This window comes from Pteropus vampyrus, unplaced genomic scaffold (genome assembly GCF_000151845.1).
Source record: "Pteropus vampyrus isolate Shadow unplaced genomic scaffold, Pvam_2.0 Scaffold5, whole genome shotgun sequence".
Lineage (NCBI taxonomy): Eukaryota > Metazoa > Chordata > Mammalia > Chiroptera > Pteropodidae > Pteropus > Pteropus vampyrus.
The window spans coordinates 6568044-6579034 of record NW_011888786.1 but is presented as its reverse complement, the minus strand read 5'-3'; the positions used below and the strand labels follow the sequence as shown (position 1 = coordinate 6579034).

General features: G+C 40.9%; 1 pseudogene; it reads left to right on the top strand.

Moving 5' to 3' along the window:
- The first annotated feature begins 5400 nt into the window (after positions 1-5400).
- On the top strand, positions 5401-5519 carry LOC111743990 (annotated as a pseudogene).
- Positions 5520-10991: the final 5472 nt, after the last annotated feature.

Sequence of the window (10991 nt, the reverse complement as noted above, 5' to 3'; positions counted from 1 at the left end):
GATTTATAAAAAGTACATCTGCGAAACGCAATAAAACAAAATGCAATAAATGAGATATGCCTGTACTGGCTACCTACTAAGAGCCAGACTGTGGATATAAAATCGAATTGGACATGAAGCCTGTCCTCCAGGGCAGACAGACATACAAGCAATATGGCAGTGAAAACTAATGAGTGTAATAGTACAATCGAGCCAGCACAAGATGGCAGTGATTAAAACAGCCTAGTGAGCATGGAGCTAGGAAAGGTGTCATGAAAGGGGTGACCTTGAGCTGGCTTTGGAAAGATGAATGGGAATGCACCAGGCAGACAAGGGGCATTCCACATACTTAAAAGTGAACGTGTCACTCCAGGTGTGCAGAGAAAATGGAAGGACCACTTTCTTCTCCCTTGTAGAATTGCAGCCCATGATCACGTTAGTCTATCTGGCAGCCACGACACACAGCTGGCTCACGGGGAGCTAAAGCCACTACCTTTCTTGCATTGTTTTGCCACATCGACCCTCATCATTCCTGCCAGTGAATCATCATTTTTCAGCAAGAAACAAAAGCAAACCCTGAGCTCCTTCATCTGTCCCTCCTTGATCGCTGCTCCTTGGTTCTGGAGACCGTAGCCCTGTCTGTTGTGAGCTCAGTGTGAGATGTTGTGAGCTCAGTGTGAGAACATTTTCATCTTTACCCATTTTTCCCTCCTCTTTCCCTCACACATCCTCTTCTGAGACGATGTGTCCCAAGCTTTGCAGGAGGCAGAAATCATCTTTCTACAAGTTTTACAGAGGGTTAGATGCAGTTTCTACCCAGCTGTTGTCCAGTGTTCTTTGAATCCAATCAAAGAAAAAGAAATCAAAAACATGTTTGCAAAAATCAAATTAATGCCAAGCCTGATGGAGTCACAGCTATCTACGCCCATATGGGCTGCCTGCCAAGAATGTTTTTAATATAATAATCGCTCATCCATAGACTCATAATAATTGATATTTGCAATTCGATAATGCTTCTTAACAATTTTTTGTTTCCAATCGCCCCGCTTCCGTCCTCACCTCATCCGCTCAACACCCCCCTGTGTCAGCGTATTCAGGGCTCTTAATGACCCTCTCGGCAGCTACTGATCAAAGTCAAATTTTAATTACGATTCTAATTTTGGAAGTTTGCTTCCTTTTCATCTAAACTTTCAGAAGGGACTCAAACATGGGCTTGCAAGAACTCATAGAAAACACATCAAGCTCTAGGACTCTTTAATTGGACAAGTTCAACTAGTTATGAGCTTCATGCTTCTGACCAGCTTGTTTCTACCAGGTGATTACACCTCTGGAATTTAGAGTACATCACAAATGACTGACATGACTGATGTCTGGCCTGGGGTGATGGGAAGACCAAAATCGAGATGCAATTATGTGACCACAGACCTTCGCCTCATCATTTTATAATGGCTACTTTTTCTCTAATACCTTTTTCTTTCTACACTTTGGTCTGGGGCCACCTCAAGCTGTCTCTGTGCCTTTGCACTAAATCCATTATCCCTTCAAGAATATCTTGTTTTAGCCTTTGTAAATCCTAATCATTCCTATAAGACCATTTCGAAAACTTCATCTTCTGTGCAGCCCTTCCTGAGCCCTTCCAATAAAAATGACTTCCCTCTGGAAATCCCAGAGCACTTACTGTCGTCATTATTAATATCAAACAGTAATAGTAATGACAGCTAGCACTCATTGAGTGCAAATCCTGGCAAATAGGAAGATCATCTTACATTGTTCTCCCAACAATCCTATTGTGTACTATTATTACCCCATTTTATAGATAAGGAAACTGAATCTCAGACAGGTTAAATTATGTTCAAAGTCAAGTAACTTGTGGCGGAGCGAGAATTTGAATGTCAGGTCTATCATGGCAAACCACGAGGATTTCTATTCCTCCTCCATGCACAAAAATAATTTCAATTAGAATCTAAGACTGTGCAAGAAAGAAATTCTATCTCATACTTCTCCGAATCTCCTAATGTTCACAAAGTTGTCATTTCAAAAATATTTTTGGATTGAATGACTCTGTCTTAGAACAAATGCAAATATATTTAGAAATTTGCTTATTTCAAAAAAATACAACTAAGGTGTCACCTATTCAGCACCACAAGCCTTTAGTGGAAAGACAAAAATTCAGACTTAGCCGTCAATAGTGTTATTAGCTAACATTTATTAAATACCTAACATGTGGGAAGGACCATGAGAGGTGCTGTAGAGGATATGAAGATGGAAATATAACTGCTCTGACCAGCGAAGTAGCCTGCTACCGAGTTTTAGGGGCCCAGTAAAAAAAAAAAAAAAGCATGTTTGTTTTCACTAATTCTGACTGCCTACTGAATAGGTCAGATAAGGATGATAAGAGAGTTTTTGTTCTGGAGAGTATTTAGATGAATACGTGTATGCAGCTGGAATAGGAGCCAGAGGGGAAACTCAATTCTTATGAATAATAGAGTGAGAAGAATTCCAGATAGACTCTGGAATGAGAACAGAAGAAGGCAAGAGAGATAAACTATCTGTAGCAATGTCTTAGGAGGGGGAAAAAAAAAAGTATGCCATGAATTTTAAACTCCTACGCAGTGCAAAGCCTAAAGCCCTCATTCATGAAATCTTCAGGAAAGTCGACATTCATCACTTGTTTTATGCAAGTGGACTTCTCTTGGAATTAAAAACATGCATAATTTGCACATGTGTCGAAGCAACCAGTCCAGAGACAGCATGAAGGATGCGGAGAGCCCGATGGATTCACCAGAATTGACAGCAAAGAGCAGTTGCCACTCGGGATGGTCACAGAATCTGTGCTCCCTCCACCCCCACTGCTTCATAGGGAGGTGCGCGTGCTTCCTCTCTTCTTCCTGTTTTTTTTTTTTATCACAAGTCCTATATCCTGAACCTGGACTGCATTGTTTTCATGGAATTCCCTTCTAGTTTCTTGGGCCCTGTACTGGGTTGAATAGCATCCTTTGACTATCTGTATCACCCAGAACTTCAGAATATGACCTTTTGTGGAAACAGGGTTTTTGCAGATATAACTAAATAAAACTGCGTTTGCATTGAATTAGGGTGGGCCCTAATCTAATGACTGGTATCTTTATAAGAGATAAATTTGGGCACAGACACTCGGGGAGAGTTCCACGTCATGATGAAAGCAAAGATGGAAGTGATGTGTCTACGAGTCAAACGATGCCAAAACTGCCCACAACCACCGGAAGCTAGGAGAGAGGCACAGAACAGATTCGTCCTCAGAGCCTCCAGGCAGAGCCGAGCCTGCCAATACCCGATTGCCGCCTCTGGCCTCCAGAACTGTGAGAGAATAAATTCCTGCTGTCTTAAGCCACCCAGTTACAGCAGCCTTAGGAAACTAATATAGACTCCATTTCCCTAAGTCGGGTTCTGCCATCCTGTAAGACAATCTTCCTCTGTCCCAGGCCTCAGAACCCACTGCTAGCCAGGCCTGCTCTGGGAAGTGAGAGGATTCAGCAGAAATCCCTACAGAACATATTTTGCTTTTTCCTAAGAACCTGACAAGGAAAATGACAGGGGCATATTTTTTCTATCAGAACTCTTTCTGATTCTCTATATAATAACAGCACAGGACTCTTCAGAGATTCAGGGCTCCTGAGTGATAAAACTACTGCAGAACCCAATAGCCAGTCAGGTTGACAGACAGTAAGTACAACATGGCAAACTTCATTTATACTTGAAAGTACAGAGGATAGGACTGTCACTATCCACAAACTCACGTGTGCTCACTCCACACACGGCACATAGACAGTAAACACACACTTGACTAGAGTTAGGACAGTGCTCTGTCACTTGGGAATTTCCTTAAGTGACCTCATCCAACAATTGTTACAACAATTGTTACACGATGTACGTATGTGTTTTAGTTTCCTTTATGGAAAAATGGATGAAAAACAGAGAGGGAGAGAGAGGTATTTAACTGCAATAAACTGGCCTCCTGTGGCCCCACCTTGGGGAAAAAAGAAAAAAAAAGAATTGTCACATCGAATGTGCTCAAGATGAATATTATGCTGCTCTGATAAATGACTTCATTCATTCATTTAACAAATATTTACTGGGTGCATATTATGGGCCATAGTATTTGGGACTTGATTTTTTTAAAAAAGACATAGGACTCAAGGTATGGTTAAGGAGAAAGAGACAGGAACACTCAGACTACGCAGAGAAAAACACGATGGTGTGGACCCCCGGGGAATTCTTAGACCTAACAGAAGTTTCACCTGTCAAGGAATGAGCAGAGACTCTCCTTACAGGAACTTGGGTTGCTGGATTCAGTTTATCTGGGGGATGAGTCTAGCTAACTGCCTCGCAGTAGCATCTCAACATGGGTTTGTGGCTCTCTATTCATCTTGTGCACGCAGTTACTCTAGTGAATGATAAAACCTTTGTTTCTTTGAGGGAAATGATCCTCAAGTGAGAGGTAAAACTTTAATGTGAGATGGAAAAGGCTGATAACCTGCCCCATGCTTCTAAAGACTGGAAAACACTTATGGGCATGGAATTTAAGAGAAAACAAGTCATCTATTCGAATATAGTAGTCAGTGCCTTATCCATGGGGGGTATGTTCTAAGATCCCCAGTGGATGCCTGAAACCCCCACAAATAGTATGGAACCCTATATATACTGTTTTTTTCCTATACATACATACCTATGATAAATTTTAATTTATAAATTAAGCACAGTGAGAGATTAACAACACTAATAATAGAACAATTATAACAATATACATTAATAAAAGTAACGTGAATGTGGTCTCTCTCTCTCTCTCAAAATAACTCATTATACTGTAATCACCCTTCTAGTGATGACAAAAGATGATACAATGCCTATGTGACGAAATACAGTGAGGTACTCAGAACGGCATGCAATTTATAGCTTATGATCAGCATGCAATTTATAGCTTTATATCTGAATTTTCCATTTAATACTTTCAGACCCCATTTGAATGCAGATAACTGAAACCATGAAAAGTGAACCGGCGGATAAGGGGGAACTACTGGATATTTGAGAAGTTGCCACGACAGGCAACAGATAAATGGCAAAGGCTGACTTTAGTAAAATTGTGAGGTGGGGGTCAAAACTGCTCTTTGAGCACAATTAAGTAATGAAGGTCTAATTGCTCCCTTGCTTTGGGATGAAAAGTTTGTGAAAGGGTTGAAGAGAATCTCCATCCTACTCTCCTTATATTTCCATGAGAAAACTTCAATTAGAGTAAAAATGCTGGCCTCTCTTCTCTCTTCATGTGGTTCCTGCAGAAGGCCAGACGGGAATTAACAAAAACAGGCAAAGACACTGGGCCAGGGTGGCTTAGCCCTTTCTGTCATCTGTTTTTCAGAATTGTCTTTTTTAAGATGCACCTCCGTAGCCTACGTCCACGACACCCTGAACAAGCCCAATCCCATCTGATCTCAGAAGCTAAGCAGGGTGAGGCCTGGTTAGTACTTGGATGGGAGACCACCTAGGAAGACCAGGTGCTGTAGGCATAAAAATAAAAAATAAGGGATTGTAAGCTGACAGGGTCCTTGCAATCTGTGAGGTCAACCAAAGGTCGCCTTGCCAAATAAATAAATAAATAGATAGATAGATAGATAGATAGATAGATAGACAGACAGACAGATAGATAGATAAGAAGAAGCACCTCTGTCACTGTAAGAAACCCACTGTTGGTGACACAGAGCAGGACAGCAACTAGGACAGCAGCTGCTGCCTTGGCCTTCAGCTCAGTGGGTAAATTTAAGTCGTAAAAGCTAGTCTTACGGAACTCCACTGAGGCACAGACACCAACGCTGCCCCTACACCAGCTTCATCAGTCACAAAGCTGATCCTGCATCTTCTCTTCAGTTGGCTGCAGACTCGGGGAGGGAAAACCTGGGTGGTATTTATCAACCCTCAGACACTCACTCCTTCTTCTCTCCTTAACTCTGCAACCCACCTGCCAGGTTACTTCATTATGAAATTTTTATAGGCGATTTCAAATGCTGGGAAACTGAGTCCAACCACATGGGCCTTTTTCTTCACTGAGCATCCACAGCATGGTGTGAATGTGACTCTGGCAGTTTTCATTCTGCCTTGAGTTACAGTTATTTAACTCTGTTTCATCTGCCCTGCTAAGCTCACTGCACCATCACACCATCTACTCCAACTTCATCCTCTCCTACCCATGACTGCGCTTCCGGCTCTGTGATAACAGGGACTTGTATCATCTTCACAGTACCTATGATACCTATTGCAGTATTAGTCAGAAGCGAATATATTTGGAAGGCACATCTTCATTTAATTAAGAATATTTATTCTGACACCTGTTTGCCCTGCTTCATCAATTTCAAGGTAGAAATAACATCACAATCCAAATTAACTATTAAAATATCCCTATGGCTATATTGTACCAGGGTTCATTTTAGGGGGATGTGCTCATCTAAAGGGGTCAGTACTGCTTCCAAATGGCAATGAGAGAAAGAAATGAAGGATCTTGCCACTGGTCACACGGCAACATCTAGGCATCAGATAATTCCTGTCACTCATTCGCCCTGTTCCTTTATAAAAATCGTGGTCCCTTTTGGGACTTTGTTGTTCTTTCCTACCAATCATTTGGGACCATCTTAATCCATCAAAGAGATTCATGCTGCATCCTGTTCTTCTAGGAGATACCCTGGCCCCTATGCAAATTTGCCTGTCCCCACATTGTCTGATCAACTCTGTATTTATTCTTAGTGGCTTAGGAGGAATGGCCTTCGTCAGGGCTCGAAATGTTTTGTTCCAGGCTAATGCATCTATACTCATCTTCCAATTGCAAAACTGAGTAACAGTGCTCTAAATACACTGGCCGGGTCCGCCTAACAAAACAACTCACAGTCTCTATAGCTAAAATATAAAGTTAAGTAAAATAAATAAATTTTATTTTATTTATTTTACCAGGCACCTCATTAAAATTTCTTATGCCCAGAAAATGTGTGTGTGTATTTGTTTGCCAACACAGAGTTAAGAAACCATTTTTAATACAAATATCTTTAGGAAGATATTTGAACATATAACAGCTCTCCACAGGATCCACTTAAACACGGAAGTTCAGCTTTATGCCTCTATAGACATTTGAGTTTGAGCATTCTGCTTTCTGGATCCTCATGACTATTTACACCCTGAGAGGTAGGGGGATAACACACACATACATCCACACACACACGCGCGCGCACACGCTTACACACACACACGAGGACACATGAGCTGAGAGAAAGCATAACTTGCACAATACTTGTATGTTTCTGATATTAACCCTTAGAGCTCTTTCTAGCAACTTGTCCTCTGAACAGCCACAGGTAAAAAGATGGAGATCGAAGCTTATCTACGGAAGAATAGAAGACCACACCACAGTCACCCATAGGACTGAGGCTTTTCCCAGTCATGCATGTTACTGTGATGGTCAGGTTGTCTGTTAAATCATTAAAAAACCTACTATGTGGAATATACTGAAGTAGGTCCGTTATTGTCCTGTGGGTGGCCACAAGGACCACCTGTAATGGATGGGGTGGCCCGAAGGGTGATAAAGGGGAGGCAGACCTCCCCACCCCCACCACCATGTGCCATCTTTAATGAAAGAAGCTTCATTTGTGTCTGTTTTACATATTGGTTGTCCCACTAGAAGAAAATGAAGCAGATGAGAAAACCACTGGGGTAAGTCAAAATAACTTTTAAAAAATACTCTCTGTAGAGAGCTCTATACTTCAATTATTTTGCTTAAGAGAATTTGAAGAGTAGCGGTCCTCAACCTTAGATGTTCATTAAAGTCATCTAGGGGAGTTTTTAAAAATATTGATGCCTGGGTTCAACCTCGGGAGCTTCCGATTTATAATTTGTCTGGAGCATGACCTGGGCATCGATATTTTTAAAGCTCTCCGCAGATTCCACTGTGCAGCCAGGGTTAAGAACCCCATGGGAAAGGGGAAAGGACAGGGATATAGAATGGAGTCCTGACTCATCTCTAACTGTTCGTGACATCAACTAATTACATAAACTCTCAGAGCCACCATTTATGCATTTATATATTTAGGGGAATTTGTGTATGCGTTATTGCTCATTTACATCCTTTTTTGTCTTCAAAATAGTTTCAGATACCTTAAAAGAATGCATATAGTGTAGCAAGGCAATCTTGGGGAAAAAAATTAACCTAGAGTAGAATATTCCCCAATGGTTGCCAGACAGACTTCCGCACTTCCTGGATCTTCTTACCAATGAGTAGAAGAGGTAGAACCATTTGCTCGATCTACAGCTTCCGCAAGCCAATGGCTGCTCAGAGAATCACTAGCAATAGGGTGTCATCCTGAGGATCCTCCAACGAAGTCACCGTGTGATGTGATAAAGAAAACCCTCAAAAATCACAGTAAAAAACAATAAGGAGCTCCATAGGGCTGAGCCTCAGTTTTCTAAGGTCTCTATACAATGAAACCTTGACAGAGATTGCTAGTACCTACCCCAGTCCCAGTTTCACCTTCCTTCTTAACAACGGAACCGAACCTTATTATCCTTGGGGCAATGGGGCAATGTTGTAGCCAGGTAAGAAGGAAGAGGAGGGGGTCGGGGAGGAGGAAGACACTGAGGAGTCCTCTATTTTTCCATTTGCTTGCAAATAGAGGTGGCCAATAGAATGTAAGTAGAAATCTTTAAAAGATAAGGTTTTTAAAGAAATCTTCTTAAAGGGGGCTGTCCTTGGTGAGAAAAGTATTCCTGTTTTGTTTTGTTTTGTTTTCCTTTCTCATTAATGACAAAGATATGATGGCTGGACTGCAGCAACCACCTTGGGACAACAGGAAAAGCAGAAAGAATTGCAAAGATCTTGGTCCTGAATAATGAGTCCCTGAAATGTAGCCAGTGACTTCTGCTTATATTAGTGTTAAAATTAAGCCTTTATTGTTTACATCATTATCGTCAGTTCTCACCAGCTTGCAGCCCAATTCAATTTTTAACTAATATAGGGACAATTCCACCTCATGGTCTTGTGAGACGAATTAACACAGGAAGAATTTCTGGCATTTCTTAGTGTTGATTGCTATTCAGCCATTCCATCAGAACTTGTGAAATGCCTACTCTGTGCCAGGCACTATTCTTGGTGCTGGAGAGAATGACCCTGCCCTTATGAGAATCACATTCTAATGAGAGATTACTGCTGTTTGCCAAATGTTTTCTATTTTTCTCTCTCTGTACACATTTTAGAAACTTTTTGGTTTATGCAAAATCTGGATTTCACCACTTTTCATGATCAAGTAGAATTTGCATGTATGTATATGTGTGTGTTGCTAGGTAGGTATTGAATATATCTAAACCACAGTCTCTACTCTCAAGGAGCATGGTTTCTACTAGGAGAGATAAGAATTAATAAAAAAAAAAACCAAAGCCAGGAAGGCCAGCCAGACAATAATGCCAGTAGCTAACACCACCAGTCTAACTTGTCATGGTCTGTGCATTCTTCAAGCATGTCACAGGAAGAATCCCATGTATTCCTCACATCAACCTCTTGAGAAAGTGACATCTTCATTTGTGCCCTTAGTAAATGGCCCAAAATTATACAGCTCCTAAGTAGTAGTGCCAGGGTTCAAACCCACTAGGTTCTATACTGGAGCTCATGTATTCCATCGCTACTCTAAACAGGCTTCAGGTAATCATGAGATGCAGCAACAACCATCGGGGGGGGAAGTTCATTCAAAAACCATTCATGGAGGACCTTCTGTGTCCCAAATCTTGCTTGGGACACAACAATTCCATCAGAAAACAAATAACAAAAATAGAAAGGAAAACTGTCGATTGGTGTCGTCATGATAACGTCATAGTATCAGTCATCACTTAGATTTATGTCCGGGACAAGGGGAGATGCTTTTAAGATTGCTTTTTGTACTTTAAATACCTGCAGACAGGAGAATCAGACTACCTTCCTCAGGAATCCTCACCAGTCACTGAGAAACCTGCCTTGCTCTTCTCAAATCACTTGTGGAACAATTAAGCTTCTCTTCTCCCTTTCTCCCCTAGAGGCCCAAGTGATGACTGATTTTTTAAATCTTCTAACATTTCCTTTCCCTTCCCCTTAAAAAAAAAAAAAAAAAGTGTCAAAATGAGAGTCTCTGAGAACCTGCCCAATTTTGGTGAGATGTGAGAGGCAGTGACCATCCTGACAAACCACAAATGGCATTTTGAGGACAACTCTGATAGGAGGGAATTCTTTGCACAAAGTGTAGTTCTGGTGAGAGAAGATCTCACAAACTCATCTCCAGGAGAAACCCTTAGATACAAGCTGTGATTATATTTTTAATCCTGAGGGGCTCTTCACTTTCACAAACCACAGTGAGCCAAGTGGAAGTACGGTCCATCTCTCTTTAAGAGTAAAAAAAATATTCTTAACTTCATGCTTTCACTCTTTAGGAAAAGGGAAAAAAAAAACCATAAAGCTATCAGATCATTTTTTTGGAAGTCAGTCTGTTGGGTACACATACTGTATTCATTATGAACAATAACCGTCATTTATGAGGATTTCACTTCTGGTTTGTGCTCAGTGCTCTATGAGCATTTTCGCATTCGCTTTCCACTACATATGAGAAAAATGAGACTTATGAGTTATAGAAAACAGTTTGATGGTTTCTGAACAGTTAAGTGTTTGCAGAAAAGTTAAACATAGTTACCATCAAACCCAGCGATTCCACTCTTAGGTGTATGCCCAAAAGACGTAAAAATGGGTACTCAAAAAATATGCAAACACAAATGTTGGCCATTATTCACAAGAGCCAAAAAGTAGAAAAAACTCAAATGTCCATCAATGGAGGAATGGTTAAATAAAATATGGTATAACCATATAATGGAATATTATTCAACCGTAAAAGGAGCAAAGCCCTGTAAGCTTCAGTCTGAATGAACTTCAAAATCATTATGCTAACTGAAAAAAAGCCAGATATAAAACATCACATATTGTGTGATTC